This window comes from Capra hircus (genome assembly GCF_001704415.2).
Source record: "Capra hircus breed San Clemente chromosome X unlocalized genomic scaffold, ASM170441v1, whole genome shotgun sequence".
NCBI lineage: Eukaryota > Metazoa > Chordata > Mammalia > Artiodactyla > Bovidae > Capra > Capra hircus.
The window spans coordinates 16,514,458-16,532,467 of NW_017189517.1; positions in this window are offsets into that span (position 1 = coordinate 16,514,458).

An 18,010-nucleotide genomic window follows, 5' to 3' on the forward strand; every position below is an offset into this window, starting at 1 on the left:
GGAGAAAGTGGTCTTCCCGTCCTAATTCCTCCGCCATCTTTCCCTCCCCTCCTGTTTGTACATTTTTGGATCGCAGCCATTCTGACTGGCGTGAGATGGTACCTCATTGTGGTTTTGATTTGCATTTCTCTGATAATGAGTGATGTTGAGCATCTTTTCATGTGTTTCTTTAGCCATCTGTATGTCTTCTTTGGAGAAATGTCTGTTTCATTCTTTGGCCCATTCTTTGGATTGCATTGTTTATTTTTCTGGAATTGAGCTGTAGGTGTTGCTTGTATATTTTTGAGATTATTTGTCAGTTGCTTCATTTGCTATTATTTTCTCCCCATTCAGAAGGCTGTCTTTTCACCTTGCTTATAGTTTCCTTAATTGTGGAAAAGTTTTTAAGTTTAATTAGGTCCCATTTATTTATTTTTGCTTTTATTTCCATTACTCTGGGAGGTGGATCATAGAGGATCCTGCTATGATTTACATCAGAGAGTGGTTTTGCCTATGTTTTCCTCTAGGAGTTTTATAGTTTCTGGTCTTATGCTTAGATCTTTAATCCATTTTGAGTTTATTTTTGTGTACAGTGTTAGAAAGTGTTCTAGTTTCATTCTTTTACAAGTGGTTGACCCATTTTCCCAGCACCACTTCTTAAAGAGATTGTCTTTAATCCATTGTATATTCTTACTCCTTTGCCAAAGATAAGGTGTCCATAGGTGGCATGGATTTATCTCTGGGCTTTCTATTTTGTTCCATTGGTCTATGTTTCTGTCTTTGTGCCAGTACCATACTGTCTTGATGACTGTGGCTTTGTAGTAGAGCCTGAAGTCAGGCAGGTTGATTCCTTCAGTTCCATTCTTCTTTATCAAGATTGCTTTGGCTATTTGAAGTTTTTTGTATTTCCATACAAATTGTGAAATTATTTGTTCTAGTTCTGTGAAAAGTACCGTTAGTAGCTTGATAGGGATTGCATTGAATCTATAGATTGTTTTGGGTAGTATACTCATTTTCACTCTATTGATTCTTCTGATCCATGAACATGGTATATTTCTCCATCTATCTGTGTCCTCTTTGATTTCTTTCATCAGTGTTTTATAGTTTTCTATATATAGGTTTTGTTTCCTTTAGGTAGATTTATTCCTAAGTATTTTATTCTTTTCACTGCAATGGTGAATGGAATTGTTTCCTTAATTTCTCTTTGTTTTCTCATTGTTAGTGTATAAGAATGCAAGGGATTTCTGTGTGTTAATTTATATCCTGCAACTTTACTATATTCATTGATTAGCTCTAGTAATTTTCTGGTGGAGTCTTTAGGGTTTTCCATGTAGAGGATCATGTTGTCTGCAAACAGTGAGAGTTTTACTTCTTCTTTTCCAATCTGGATTCCTTTTATTTCTTTTTCTGCTCTGATTGCTGTGGCTAAAACTTCCAAAATTATGTTGAATAGTAGTGGTGAGAGTGGGCATCCTTGTCTTGTTCCTGACTTTAGGGGAAATGCTTTCAATTTTTCACCATTGAGGATAATGTTTGCTGTGGTTTTATCATATATGGCTTTTATTATGTTGAGGTATGTTCCTTCTATGCCTGCTTTCTGGAGAGTTTTTATCATAAATGGATATTGAATTTTGTCAAGGCTTTCATTGCATTTATTGAGATAATCATATGGCTTTTATCTTTCAATTTGTTAATGTGGTGTATTACATTGATTGATTTGTGCATATTGAAGAATCCTTGCATCCCTGGGATAAAGCCTACTTGGTCATGACGTATGATCTTTTGGTGCCCAGCTTTCTTCCAACTCTCACATCCATACATGACTACTAGAGAAACCATAGCTTGACTAGATGGACCCTTGTTGGAAAAGTACTGTCTCTGCTTTTATATATGCTGTCTAGGTTGGTCATAACTTTCCTTCCAAGAAATAAGAGTCTTTTAATTTCATGGCTGGAGTCACTATCTGCAGTGATTTTGGAGCCCCCCAAAATAAAGTCTCTCACTGTTTCCACTGTTTCCCCATCTATTTCCCATGAAGTGATGGGATTGGATGCCATGATCTTAGTTTTCTGAATGTTGAGTTTTAAGCCAGCTTTTTCACTCTCCTCTTTCACTTTCATCAGGAGGCTCTTTAGTTCTTCTTTGCTTTCTGCCATAAGGGTGGTGTCATCTGCATATCTGAGGTTATTGATACTTCTCCCAGCAGTTTTGATTACAGCTTGTGCTTCATCCAGCCTGGCATTTCGCATGATGTACTCTGCATATAAGTTAAATAAGCAGGGTGACAATATACAGCCTTGACGTACTCCTTTTCCTATTTGAAACCAGTCTGTTGTCCTGTGTCCAGTTCTAACTGATGCTTCTTGACCTGCATACAGATTTCTCAGGAGGCAGGTAAGGTGGTCTGGTATTCCCCTCTCTTTAAGAATTTTCCACATAGATAAAAGCATTATCAAGATCATATGTACTGTCCAAAAAAGCTGACCTTTGGGGGGTTGGTTAATAGCTGTATTAAAATATAACTCATATAATACACAATGTGGACTACTAACCACTATATGATCATGGCCACATACCACATATTTCACACATGTAAATTGTACTTTTCAATGTTTTTAGTGTATATACAGAGTTTTTCAATCATTACAATAATCAATTTTAGAACATTTTCATCGCCCTCAAGAAAAAGGCTCTATATCCTTTAGCTATGACCATTTTACCTCCTAGTCCCCACAGACCTATACAACCACTAATTTACTGCCTACTGTGGACATTTTGTATCTTTCAAGACTAGGTTATTTTACTGAGCATAATGTTTTTAAAGTTCATTCATATTGTAACTCCATTCCTTTTTTATGGCCAAATATTATTTCATAGTACGGATATGCCATATTTTGTTCATTTATAATTTTTAATTGGGTTGTATCTTTTTTATTATTGAACTATAAATTTATTTATGTTGTCCAGATACAAGTCCTTTATCAGATATATTATTCACAAATATTTTCTTCCATTCTTATGGGTTGTCTTTTCACTTTTCTTGATAGTATCCTTTGAAGCATAAAAGTTTTTACTTTTTATCAAATCCAAATTATATATATTTTTTCCTTTTTTTGCTAATGCACATAGTGTGATATCTAAGAAAACACTGACAAATTTAAGATCATGAAGATTTACTTCTTTTTTTCTTTTACAAGTTTTATAGTTTTAGCTGTTACATTTAGGTCTTTGATCCATTTCAAATTAATTCTTGTATGTCAGGTGAGGCAGGGGTCTGACTTCATTCTTTCACATGTCAATATTCAGTTGTCCCAGAACTATTTGCTGAAGAGACAATTTTTCCCTTATTGAACTGTTTTGATAATCTCATTGAAAATTAATGGACTATATATGTGAGGGTTTATTTCTAGGTTCTCAATTCCATTCATCTATGTTTATCCTTAAACCTGCGCCTCACTGTCTTGATTATTTTTGCATTGTCAACACTTTTGAAATCAGAAAATGTGAGGCCTCCAACTTTGTTCTTCCTCTTCAACATTATTTTAGTCATTCTGGGTCCCCTGAACTTCCATAAGAGTTTTACGACTACCTTATCAATTTCTACAAAGAAGCTAACTGGAATTCTGATACAGACTGGGTTAAACCTATAGATCAGTTGGGGAAGTGCTGCCATCTTAATGACAGTAAATCTTCTGATACATGACTATTGAATGTCTATTTATTTATACCTTATTTAATTTCTTTCAATAATGTTTTATAGTCTTAAGAATATAGTTTGCATCCTTGTTATATTTATTCCTATTTTAATCTTTTCGATGCTATTATAAATGAAATTGTTTACCTAACTTCTAGTTTGTTCATTGCTGTTGTAGAGAAATGCAATTGATTTTTGTACATTAATTCTGTATCCTCCAACTTTGCCAAACTTATTTACTAGTTCTAACAGTTTCTAGTGTACTAAATCATGTCATCTGCAAATGAGATAGTTTTACTCCTTCCTTTACAATTTAAATGCCTTTAATTTCATTGTCTTGTCTATTTGTCCTGCAAATAGTGAATTGAATAGAAGCAGTAAGAATGAACAGTCTTGTCTTGTTCCTCATTGCAGGGGGAAATCACAGTGGCATACAACCTTTACTTTTTGTTCATGTTACATGTAAGCCATGGGCTATTGGAGGGTCATTGCAACTATGCTTGTTTCTTTTAAGCTTTACTCTGTAGACATAGATGTCTTCTCATTCTAGGACCCAGCCTGATGTCTTAGCTGGGCTATACTATTTTCCCAGCACCGGGCAAAAACAAGAGGCCAAGCCAAACCACATAGTCACCTTAAACCACTACTTGGATATGACATGTGCTAAAGCCTGTCAGTGGAGCTCAAAGTCAAATCTATACTCTTCCCACAAGAGGCATGGCAAGTCACCTGGCAATGGGTAAGGATACACAATCATCTTACAGGAATGGTGGAGAGTAAACAACTGTGAACAATGATATCATCTCCTCTATTGAGTCTATATTTAATTACTATCATCTCTAAGAATTACAGAAAATGATTAAGCAATAAGTTCAGTTAATATCTTGACACAAAAACACGAGTCCAGCTATTTTTTATGACCTAGACCACTCTTTAGAAATTGTCCAGTGTCACAGAGAAGACTAAGAAAAGTTATCTAAAACTCAAAATAAGGAAAAAAAAAATGATTGCATGACCTGTTAAATATCATGGCAGTACATTTTCTAATAAGCCTTTTAGTCACCTGATTCTCTCAAGGTTTATAACTTAAACTATCCACAACTGATCAGAGTCCAGACAATAATTCACTACAGTTCCCTGAAAGAACAGAATCTCCTTCTGTGTTCAAACACCTCTTATTAAATATCTGACAGTTTTAGAATCTGTTGACAAATGAAGATCAGAAGTGAAAATGTGAGTCAATGAGAAAATTCCTTAATTTATGTGTGTGTGCACTCTAGAACAATTTATAGGAAATTTATTGTGTAAAGTGAACCAGGAGTACCCAGGATAATGAACAAGTTAAACTTATAGGTAATAGCTCTCTTACCTCTAAAGGTCTTTGGATACAAAAAGAAAAAAAGGAGGGGGGGAGGGAATGAGTGTGCTGTTTTTATGCTTCGTTTTAGCACCTCTAATGTTTGTCATCTTACTTCACTTTCCTCCCTGATCAAGCACGCCCTCCCCACCCCAAAACAAAGTATCCTCCCATCTTTAAAAGAGGACATATTGCTAATAATGCTAACATTTAACTAAGCTACATTAATCAGAATTTTAATGGAAATTTATCACTTTAATTTTAGCATGTGTCTCAGTTAGGCCATTGAATATGTTCTCCAAATTCAGTAGGTAAGTGTAAGTTTTGCTAACTGAACTGTGGTTTTAAAATGTCCTAAGGAAGCTTTTTGACTAAACATAAACCAAATCATTTATTTCACACCTCAGCAACTTTCATGCTTCATCAAGGCAGAGAATGCATGTTGGATATATATTTCTTACTTTGAGAAAGAGTTTAAACTCTATTTGGACTGGTAGACAGAATTTCCCTGGACATATCCCACAGGGAACACTAAGATGTAGCTCCTGAAATATTCCTAATGACTTCATCTTTAAACATACTAGCTCTAAAATGATTGGGAGTGTGACTGCATGAAAAGTCCCTCTGGCTTAAATCTTCTATTACCCATAATGTTCTTTCTTCAAAGGTTAACCTATTCTTGTTCCTAGGACATTAGACATCTATCTTTTATGTCTGCCAAAAGAACTGAACAATTAAAAGAGACCCTGGGAAAATGTGCCATGTAAATTACCTCAGTGAGTGTTATTTAAATTAGAAAGAGAAAAAGAGGTGTTAGAAAAAATTTAAACTCCAAGAAAAAATTTAAACTCCAATATATTTTTAAGTTGTTTTAAACTCATATCAGTCTCAAATTAATGGCCATTTCCCTGGTGGCTCAGACAGTAAAGAATCTGCCTGCAATTCAGAAAATCTGGGTTCAACCCCTGGGTCGGGAAGATCCTCTGGAGAAGGAAATGGCAACCCACTCCAGTATTCTTGTCTGAAGAATCCCATGGACAGAGGCTACAGTCCTTGGGGTTGCAAAGAGTCGGACACAACTGAGCAACTAACACACAACTCCATCAAAATAAAAATAACCAGAAAGAGAATTTTCTTTAGCCAACTCATCGTCTGTCAAAAATAATAACATCAACCTTGAAAAGAAAAACCTCTATTTTTTATTAAAAGATATAGAAAAGGAGTGGTACCCATTGTTATATAGAGACCACTCTGGAAATTCATTTACTCAGGCTCCCTGGTGAAAACAAGCATGGCTGAATTAGCCTACCAGTCATCTTTAATTTATCAATGGGTTGTATCCCAAAATTTATCTGTAAGTCAACTGTTTGAAACTCACAACATATTTTCCCATGAGAACAAAGGGTAATTAGGGTCTTAGACCAGCTCACAAAAGCTTACAGACTGGAAATCTATGTCAACTCTGGAACTTCTAATACCAGTCTGCAGGCTGGATCCTGATAACAGTGCAGGAGGGAAAAGGAAAATGATTTCTTTTTCCCTTCCTGTTGCAAAGCAATTTAAAGAAGACTCCTCCAAAAGGCCAAACTTGGGTATAATTCTATCTGTTCCCCTAATAATCCTCTTCCAATGTCTTAAATCCTTTAAGGCTAACACAGCCCCTAGTTTTCTATCTGTTGACATAGAAGAGAACAGGCTAAGCAACAGATATTTAGGGACTTGGCTATGATTTCTTGTATATGACATATAGATACCAACTCTAGATAAACTGGAATACAGAAAAAAGACCCTGTTTACAATCTTGGGTGCATAGATAGGGCTAGCCACAGGGGCAAGAGAAAAGTCCTGTTACCAAACCTGTACTCAGAGTTGGAGCAGAACCAGTAACAAAGCTAATGCTTGAGTTGTTGAAACTCTTGTCTAGCACTTCTCATACTTCTGTAGCTCAGGGTAGGTTTGGGTCCAGAGACCATGTCTGGGATTCAGTTTAGAGGTGGTTAATGGTCCAAGAGAGATGAGCTGAAGAACAGTGAAGGCAGGGAGTCAAGCAGGTGATAATGACTTGTTGATCTGATTCAAAAGTTTCTACTCATTTGGAAGAAATTACAAATAGATCAAATATTGATTGTGTACCCATACTGTGCCATGCACTGTGTTCAGTTGAGTTCAGCCGCTCAGTCGTGTCTGACTCTGCGACCCCATGAACCACAGCATGCCAGGCCTCCCTGTCTATCACCAACTCCCGGAGTCCACCCAAACCCATGTCTATTGTGTTGGTGATGCCATCCAACCGCCTCATCTTCTGTCATCCCCTTCTCCTCCTACCCTCAATCTTTCCCAGTATCAGGGTCTTTTCAAATGAGTCAGCTCTTCGAATCAGGTGGCCAAAGTACTGGAGTTTCAGCTTTAGCATCATTCCTTCCAATGAACACCCAGGACTGATTTCCTTTAGGATGGACTGGTTGGATCTCCTGGCAGTCCAAGGGACTCTCAAGAGTCTTCTCCAACACCACAGTTCAAAAGCATCAATTTTTCGGTGCTCAGCTTTCTTCACAGTCCAACTCTCACATCCACACATGACCGCTGGAAAAACCATACCCTTGACTAGATGGGCCTTTGTTGGCAAAGTAATGTCTCTGCTCTTTAATATGCTGTCTAGGTTGGTCATAGCTTTTCTTCCAAGGAGTTAGTGTGTTTTAATGTCATGGCTGCAATCACCATCCGCAGGGATTTTGGAGCCCAGAAAAATAAAGTCAGCCACTGTTTCCACTGTTTCCCCATCTATTTGCCATGAAGTTAGGTGCTGGTATTAAATAGTCTCTACTTGTGGTGCTCATATTCCACAACACTGTTGAAGAGTTCACAGGAACCAAACAAATCCTCATTTAAGAGGGAAAAGCACAATTGTCCCCAACCCACTATGACTTAGACTTCCAAACTAGCGGCCTTATGTTTTGGAGGTGAGTGAACTGTTCCCTTGTGGCTCAGACAGTAAAGCATCTGCTTGCCAATGCAAGAGACCCAGGTTCAATCCCTCGGTAGGAAAGATCTCCTGGAGAAGGAAATGGCACCACACTCCAGTATTCTTGCCTGGAGAATTCCATGGGCAGAGGACCCTGGTTGGCTGCAGTCCATGGGGTCACAAAGAGTCAGACATGACTGAGCACGCACAGATGATGAGAGATGAACTGTAAAATATGACCAAGTTAACTATTGCAAGAATCAAACAATATCAACTGTGTCATATTCCTACAGTGAAACTGAAGGAAACAAACAAGTACAAAACCCAGAAGCTTAACTTCACAAATATGCCCAAGGCAAAACCACCAAGTGAGCTAGGTCCTTTTTGGCACCTTTCCTACCTGTCCTTTTACCTTCAAGTAGCCAACATGCTGTGGCACTCTCCCAGGATCAGGCCATGTCCCTTTCTCTGACTTTTGCCCAGGTAAAATCTCTCAGTGCTTTCCTAGGTAAGATGAGAGTATGAGGTACTATCATCAGAAGTCATTTGTGCTTCAGTGCTAGTGAGAAAACTGACTGCCCTCTCCCACAATGCCTCAGTTTAATGAATAGGCACAACTCCAGAAGTGCTTGTAAAGTACTTAACTGTGAGAATTTCACACACCACAGCTATCCAGTAGGGGTGATATTTTGGAATCAGGGCCTTTCAGTGCCCACTTAAACTTACCATAGAGAACTAACCACTTCACCTCCACATGTACAAAACAGATCTACAATCAAAAACCTCTGGAGAGTTGATATCCCTAGAAAATCTCCATCCTCAGATTTTAAAAACAACCATTTAGGGAGCTCTACATAAATATGGGGCAAGGACTACTGTATGAATGAACTCACTTAATCCTTAGGACGACCTTATGAAATGGTTCTCATTATTAGCCTCACTTTACCAATGAGGAAAAAGAGGCACAATTCATCTAAAAAAAGGCAGAGGAAAAGTAAAAAAAAAAAAAATGAGACAACAGGACAAATAGAAAACAAATAGCAAGAAGTCAGATTTTAACTTAACTATTCAATAATGACATTAAATGTACTGTCTAAACACTTGAATTAAAAGGCAGAGACTGTCATTGGATTGAATTAAAAAGCAAGAAAATCCATTTCAAATATAAAGGAAAAGGATGGAAAAAATATACCATGCAAATACAATCAAGTGTACTGGCAGTCCAGTTGGTGGGACTTCATGCTTCCACTGCAGGGAGCATGGGTCTGATCCCTGGTAGGGGAACTAAGATCCCACAGACTGCACAGTGTGGCCAAAAGAAAAGAAACCTTCAGAAACTGTATTAATTTTAAAGTAGGTTTTAGAATGAGGAGTATTACCAGGGGGTAAAGAAGAAGACTTCATTTTGATAAAGAGGTCAATTCACCAAGAAAGTGTGCATGCACCTAATCATACTGGTCAAAACTAAAAGAAGAAATAATTGTCACAGTTATATTTGTAAATTTCAAAACACCTCTCTCAGTAATTGACAGACCAGGCAGACAGAAAATCGCAAGGGCACAGAAGATCTGGAATGCCACCAACTAACTTGACCTCATTGGCATTTATAGAACACTGCATCCAACTAAAGCAGAATGCACCATCTTTTCAAGTGCATGCAGAATAGTCACCATGGTAGGCCAGCTGCTGGGCCATAAAACAAGTCTCAATAAATTTAAGAGGATTTAAATAAATCACAGGAAGTGCTTGACCACACTGCAACTAGACTATATATCAATAACAGAAGGATATCTGGAAAATCTGCAAATATTTGGAAATGAAGCAACAAACTTCTAAATAACACATGGGTCAAAGAATAAATCGCGAGGGAAAACAATATTAATATTATTAGTGGTAATATTTTGAGCTGTAGGAAAATGAAAATACCACACATCAACCTTGTGAGATGCAGCTAGATCAATGCTTAAAGAGAAAGTTATAGCATGGAATTAGTAAATGTTCCTACAACTGCCTCACTCACCAACATCAGAATATGATGCAAGGAAAAGTAAAGAACAGAGGACAAAACCCAGGCCCAAATGCAACTCCAATCATAAGAAAGTGAACCACTGCAGATAAGAGTTAAAGGAGAAGGTATAAGCGAAACCAAAAGTAGATCTGAATTCCAAACCACTTACCTTAGTAGTAGATGTTTGTTGATGATTCACGTCTAGGCTAACAAGAGGTTAGATTCAGGAAGCTAAGTGAAGGTAGGCTGGGGAAGGCAAGAGTGTTAGAGTGAACAAGAGCAGCGTGTGCTGGCTGAACCCAGGACAGAGGCTGTTACTTTTGACTTTAAAATATGGCTTGCTAACGATGGGTTTTCCCTGGGGCCTAATATATTTCTCTCCCCAAGCAACAGCCTCTGGATTGGTTCTGTCCCTAACTGAGGTAAGAACACAGGTGCTTGGGATTGTAGGCTAGTAAAATTCTGTTAATTCCCAAATATCATCTACACATTATAATCACCTGAGCAACTGCCTTTACCATTCCTCCAGGCCTACACTCCAAGAGACTTTGATTTAGTATATTTGGAGTGCAGGGTGCCTCCAAATATTTTTGATAAATTCTGATTCTGCTGACCCCCCTAGTATAAATATTACCACTAATAACAGCTGCTATCAGTTACCGAGGACCTGCTATGTACTAGGTCCTCTTTAGGTGCTTTTACATGTATTGTGAGATTTAATTCATGGACAAAAAGGGCATTGTGAAGAGCAGGTGAGGAAGTTTAAGTGGAACTCATCCTCACTCAGAGGAGAGGAGGAAAATCATCTTGACACAGAGGCAATAACTTTTCAATGATCTGTAATGATATAAAAAATATGATTAAAACTGGTTAAGGTGATAAAAAGATTGGTGACATCAGGGTTAGTCATGAAAAAAGACTGAAACAGTCTTAAGGAAGCATGAAACAGTATATAAAGAGGTAAAGAGGTATGATCCAATCCCATGCTAGTATTGATAACAGGTTGGCATGAGGGATTCTGCTGCTGCTAAGTCGCTTCAGTGGTGTCCAACTCTGTGCGACCCCATAGACGGCAGCCCACCAGGCTCCCCCATCCCTGGGTTTCTCCAGATAAGAACACTGGAGTGGGTTGCCATTTCCTTCTCCAATGCATGAAAGTGAAAAGTGAAAGGGAAGTCCCTCAGTCATGTCTGACTCGTAGCAACCCTATGTACTGCAGCCTACCAGGCTCCTGCATCCATGGGATTTTCCAGGCAAGAGTACTGGAGTGGGTTGCCATTACCTCTGCAGGGATTCTGCACTGCACCCAAATGAGTCTGAATTCTCAGTCTCTTTTGGAGACACTCTTTCCTCCAGTGCCAACTTAGGGTGGAACCAGATCCAAAAAGACCTACACCCTCTAGGTCTGAATTGAAATAGGTTGGCTTCCTGAACATCTAAATCCTTCAAGAAGTCTTCCCAGATCAACCTTTTGAGAAAAGGTTGTGACTTCCCAAATCACATAGTCTGAGGTCATTCTTACCCTCATTACTCACCATCATCTCAAAATGTAATTGGACCTCAGATAACATGTGATATGTATATATTACTCATTTTACATTTCCTGCTTGTCTATCTCATAAGCACAATCTTTTGTCTGTATTAGTGACTTCTTGGATGAATTATCCTGGAAAGCACAAAAGGTGCCTGCATAATAGTACCTAGCAGTGGTATATCTAATTACAATTTATAAATGTTCTTTAATAATGATGAAATGTAACTAGAAGGTAAGTACCACTACACACTGCACTGAAATAAAGATCATAAAAGCCTTGAATATAGTACAATATATCATTCTGGTTCAAGTTTCATGAGGACAGGGGTAATAGCTCTTTATCAGTCTGATACTCAAGTCCAAGGACATCTGTCATCTGACAAAAATCAGAGGTCATCTAAGTTAAACTAACAGGTCATTTTCTAGCTCCTATCCCTTAAAGGAAGGCTATTTCTCATTTGCAAAGATGCATTTCTCACGTTTATATGCTCTGTACTCAGTCAAAATCTCCTCTTTCCTTTCTCCATTAAATACCTCCAGGACTTCCTGGTGGTACAGTGGATGAAAATCCGCCTACCAATGCAGGAGACATGGGTTTGATGCCTGGTCCAGGAAGATTCCACATGCCGTGGAGCAACTAAGCCTGTGTGCCACAACTACTGAAGCCCGTCTGCCCAGAGCCTGTGCTCCACAAGAGAAGCCACCAGAATGAGAAGCCTATTTACCACAAAGAAGAGTAGCCACCGCTCACCACCGCAACTAGAGAAAACCCACGCGGAGCAACAAAGGCCCAGCACAACTGAAAACAAACAAACAAAAAAACTCCATTTAACAACACATCAAAGGAATTTAAATTTTGTTAGCCTGACCCATGTAGAAATGGTCATTATATTCAATATTTCCATTATCCTCCAATATCCTCCTATTGTTATTCTCAATTATCATGTCAATTTGTGTTTATAACTCCAACAAAATCTGTATCCAATTAGCATGAATTAGCATCTTTTAAAGAAATCCTTCTTTTATTCTCAGCTCTAGAACAAATAAAGTCTCTTTGCCCCTGACAGGACCTCTAGAAATGTTATTAAAATTTTCAATTGAAAAAATTAAACATTTAAACTTGTTTCTGATAAGCAGTAAGATAGAATATTAAATGGCTGTAATATTAAAAGCTTCATTCTACCCAAGAGGCAGTCTTTAGAGATCAGTATCCACAAAAATGTAAACAAAACAAAGGCCAGGCACAGCTTTTAAACTAATGAGATCTTATGCTACTTGGATCATGAGAATCAAACAAGGATAACATGAGTTTTCTGATTTTTACAAACATGCTTATAAAAAGTAAGGCCACCATAAATCCCAGTCTAAGAACCTGGTCTCAAATATTCAAAATTGATTTCCTGGACTAAACCAAAGCATCAGAGACCTAGGTGCCTGAGATACGTATTTTGGTGTCATTGTAGAAATAGCCTTCATTTCAATGAGCTGAGCTGTTGCCCATCAGCTAACACTCAGGGCTATTACAAGATACAATCCCTTCATTTCATTTATTGAAAAGACAAGGCCGTTTCTTTATAAGAATACAAAAGAGAAGCTCCTTTAGGTTTAACTGTCAGAAAATGTTATTCTCCACCAGGACTGGCTTTTTATATGATGGACACTGCAATTTCTCTAACTGACCACATTAAATTCTCTGTGTGGCCTGCCAAGTTTTTCAGAGCCAATTCATGAATCAAGTGTACACAACATTTTGGGGTGTTGGCTTCACTTGGGGTATTATTTTCACCCCAAATTTGATTAAAATATTGTACTGTATGCTTTTTTTCATAAATCCTTCTTGAAACATGGTAGAGTAGAAATAAAACCAAACCCAGGTTCGGTTAGAATAATATCGAACTCAGGTCTCCCGCATTGCAGGTGGATTCTTTGCCAGCTGAGCTGCAAGGGAAGGCCAAGAATACTGGAGTGCGTAGCCTATCCCTTTTCCCGGGGATCTTCCCGAACCAGGAATCTAACTGGGGTCTCCTGCAATGCAGGTGGATTCTTTACCAACTGAGCTATCAGGGAAACTCAAGAAATAAAACAATTGCAATAATTATTGAAAAAAAAAAAAAACAAGAATGCTGTGATTTCCACTCATACTTGGTTAAAGCATCTTCTTGAAATAGAAAATGGCTCTATTCCACTGACAAGTGACTTTCCAACAATAAACTGCAGATAGCCTGTAGATAATTTGACAGGGCAAGATGTTTTAACTTTTGCCACTACCACTTAAGACAATACAGATGAATGGATGGCCATCTTCCAAGTTAAGATCAACTTAAGATGGATTCAGGATTGGTTGGCTATAGAGGCTTTTTAGAGTTCCTTAGAAAGACCCCAAAAAACAAAACTGCCATCTTGAATCCATCTTTTAGAGACTCGGGGGCAAGTTACCAACCCAAGAAAATGCACATACCACAAATTGCATTCAATTTCTGGAGAGCTCATAGATATCCTTCAATTCCATTTATGAACCTAAAGTTAACAACCACTAGAGCTTACAGCCTAGGTCCTGAGAAATCCTGCATATTATATGATTCTCATGTAAAAGGTTCAAAGATAGATGAGAGATTAGGGATAGCTCCTGCTCACATTATGTAGTAATAAAAGTCATACATAATAACCACCTCAGAATATCCTGCTTTGTACATCTTCATTCCACATGATCACTGTTATGTAGAGGAGTAAGTCCTGCCTCATCGAATCTCCTTCAGTTCAGTTCAGTCGCTCAGTCGTGTCTGACTCTTTGGAACCCCATGAATCACAGCACACCAGGCCTCCCTGTCCATCACCAACTCCCAGAGTTCACTCAGACTCACGTCCATCAAGTCAGTGATGCCATCCAGCCATCTACTCTGCTGTCCCCTTCTCCTCCTGCCCCCAATCCCTCCCAGCATCAAAGTCTTTTCCAATGAGTCAACTCTTCACATGAGATGGCCAGAGTACTGGAGTTTCAGCTTTAGCATCATTCCTTCCAAAGAAATCCCAGGGCTGATCTCCTTCAGAATGGACTGGTTGGATCTCCTTGCAGTCCAAGGGACTCTCAAGAGTCTTCTCCAACATCACAGTTCAAAAGCATCAATTCTTTGGCGCTCAGCTTTCTTCACAGTCCAACTCTCACATCCCTACATGACCACTGGGAAAATCATACCCTTGACTAGATGGACCATAGTTGGCAAAGTAATGTCTCTGCTTTTGAATATGCTATCTAGGTTGGTCATAACTTTCCTTCCAAGGAGTAAGCGTCTTTTAATTTCATGGCTGCAGTCACTATCTGCAGTGATTTTGGAGCCCAAAAAAATAAAGTCTGATACTGTTTCCACTGTTTCCCCATCTATTTCCCATAAAGCGATGGGACCAGATGCCATGATCTTCGTTTTCTGAAGGTTGAGCTTTAAGCCAACTTTTTACTCTCCTCTTTCACTTTCATCAAGAGGCTCTTTAGTTCCTCTTCACTTTCTGCCATAAGGGTGGTGTCATCTGCATATCTGAGGTTACTGATATTTCTCCTGGCAATCTTGATTCCAGCTTGTGTTTCTTCCAGTCCAGCATTTCTCATGATGTACTCTGCATAGAAGTTAAATAAGCAGGGTGACAATATACAGCCTTGATGCACTCCTTTTCCTATTTGGAACCAGTCTGTTGTTCCATGTCCAGTTCTAAATGTTGCTTCCTGACCTGCATATAGATTTCTCAAAAGGCAGGTCAGGTGGTCTGGTATTCCCATCTCTTTCAGAATTTTCCACAGTTTATTGTGATCCACACAGTCAAAGGCTTTGGCATAGTCAATAAAGCAGAAATAGATGTTTTTCTGGAACTCTCTTGCTTGTTCCATGATCCAACGGATGTTGGCAATTTGATCTCTGGTTCCTCTGCCTTTTCTAAAACCAGCTTGAACATCAGGGAGTTCACGGTTCATGTACTGCTGAAGCCTGGCTTGGAGAATTTTGAGCATTACTTTACTAGCATGTGAGATGAGTGCAATTGTGTGGTAGTTTGAGCATTCTTTGGCATTGCCTTTCTTTGGGATTGGAATGAAAACTGACCTCTTCCAGTCCTGTGGCCACTGCTGAGTTTTCCAAATTTGCTGGCATATTCAGTGCAGCACTTTCACAGCATCATCTTTCAGGATTTGAAACAGCTCTACTGGAATTCCATCACCTCCACTAGCTTTGTTTGTAGTGATGCTTTCTAAGGCCCACTTGACTTCACATTCCAGGTTGTCTGGCTCTACATGAGTGATCACACCATCGTGATTATCCAGGTCATGGAGATCTTTTTTGTACAGTTCTTCTGTGTATTCTTGCCACCTCTTCTTAATATCTTCTGTTTCTGTTAGGTCCAGACCATTTCTGTCCTTTATTGAGCCCATCCTTGCATGAAATGTTCCCTTGGTATCTCTAATTTTCTTGAAGAGATCTCTTGTCTTTCCCATTCTGTTGTTTTCCTCTATTTCTTTGCATTGATCACTGAAGAAGGCTTTCTTATCTCTTCTTGCTATTCTTTGGAACTCTGCATTCAGATGCTTATATCTTTCCTTTTCTCCTTTGCTTTTCGCCTCTCTTCTTTTCACAGCTATTTGTAAGGCCTCCCCAGACAGCCATTTGGCTTTTTTGCATTTCTTTTCCATGGGGATAGTCTTGATCCCTGTCTCCTGTACAATGTTACAAACCTCCATCCATAGTTCATCAGGCACTCTATCTATCAGATCTAGTCCCTTAAATCTATTTCTCACTTCCACTGGATAATCATAAGGGATTTGATTTAGGTCATACCTGAATGGTCTAGTGGTTTTCCCTACTTTCTTCAATTTAAGTCTGAATTTGTTAATAAGGAGTTCATGATCTCCTTACCTGGTTTTTTTGCCCCCCTCCCTCCGTTTGTTGTTTGCCTCCACTTTGCATTGTTGAACTTTGCTGTTCGATACTGGGAAACATTCTTAAATAATTTCAGTTATGTTATACATTTCAATGCATGTTTCTTGCTTTATGTTTTTCGCTAATGACATTACTTGCTGTGTATTTTACATATATTTTAGACTAGGGAAATGATGTTAGACAAAGAGCAAATTCGAGTGATTTTTCTTATTTGAATTCAAAACAGGTCATAAAGGAGACAAGACAATTCATAACATCAAGAAGGCATTTGGCCCACGAACTGCTAATGAACGTACAGTGCAGTGGTAGTTCAAGAAGTTTTGCAAAGGAGACAAGAGTCTTAAAGATGAGGAGCATAGTGGCTGGCCATCGGAAGTTGCCAACAGTTGAGTGTCATCAAAAATGATCCTCTTACAACTACTCGAGAGTTGCCCAATAACCTCAATGTCAACCATTCTACAGTTGTTCAGCATTTGAAGCAAACCTGAAGGGTGAAAAAGCTTGATAAGTGGGTGCCTCATGAGCTGATGACAAATCAAAAAAAGCATCATTTTGGAGTGTCTCCTCTTATTCTACACATCAGTGAACCATTTCTTGGATTGTGATGTGTGACAAAAAGAGGATTTTATATGACAACCAGTGATGAGCAGCTCAGTGGTTGGACGAAGAAACTCTAAAGCATTTCCCAAAGCCAAACTTGCACCAAAAAACCTCATGGTCACTTTTTGGTGGTCTGCTGCTAGTCTGATCCACTACAGCTTTTTGAACCCCAGTGAAACCATTACATATGAGAAGTATGCTCAGCAAATTGATGAGATGCACTGAAAACTGCAATGCCTGCAGCTGGCACTGGTCAACAGAATGCAGGGCACACAACCAATGGTTCAAAAATTGGACAAATTGGGCTAAGAAGTTTTGTCTCATCTGCCATATTCACCTGACCTCTCGCCAACAAACTACCACTTCAAGTAATTCGACAACTTTTTGCAGGGAAAACACTTCCACAACCAGCAGAAGGCAGAAAATAGCTGTTGAATCCTGAAGCATGGATTTGTATGCTATAGGAATAAACAAACATTTCTCATTGGCAAAAATGTGATTGTAATGGTTTCTATTTTGACTAACAAAGATGTGTTTGAGCCTAGTTATAATGATTTAAAATTCAGGGTCCAAAACCGCAATCACTTTTTCACCAACCTAATAGAATAGAAGTTCCATGAAGGCAGAAACTGTTTTCCTCAAGGCTGTACCTCTGGTGCATAAGAAGTACTCAAACATTTTTTTGAATAAATCTTCCATAGGATTCTCTGCAGCAGGTTTTTGAAAATAAAATTTTACTGGAACTCCATCATGCTCATTTATTTACATACCATCTATGGCTGCTTTCATACTATAATGCTGAGCTGAGGAGTTCCAAATGGGTTAATTTAAACCCACAAAGTCTCAAATGTTTACTAGTTGGCTCCTTACAGAAAGTTTGCTGACCCCCAACAGCACTCAGTTGGCCTTTATCTCTCAAGTTAGAATTGGAAACACTGTAGACATAGGAGTTAGGTC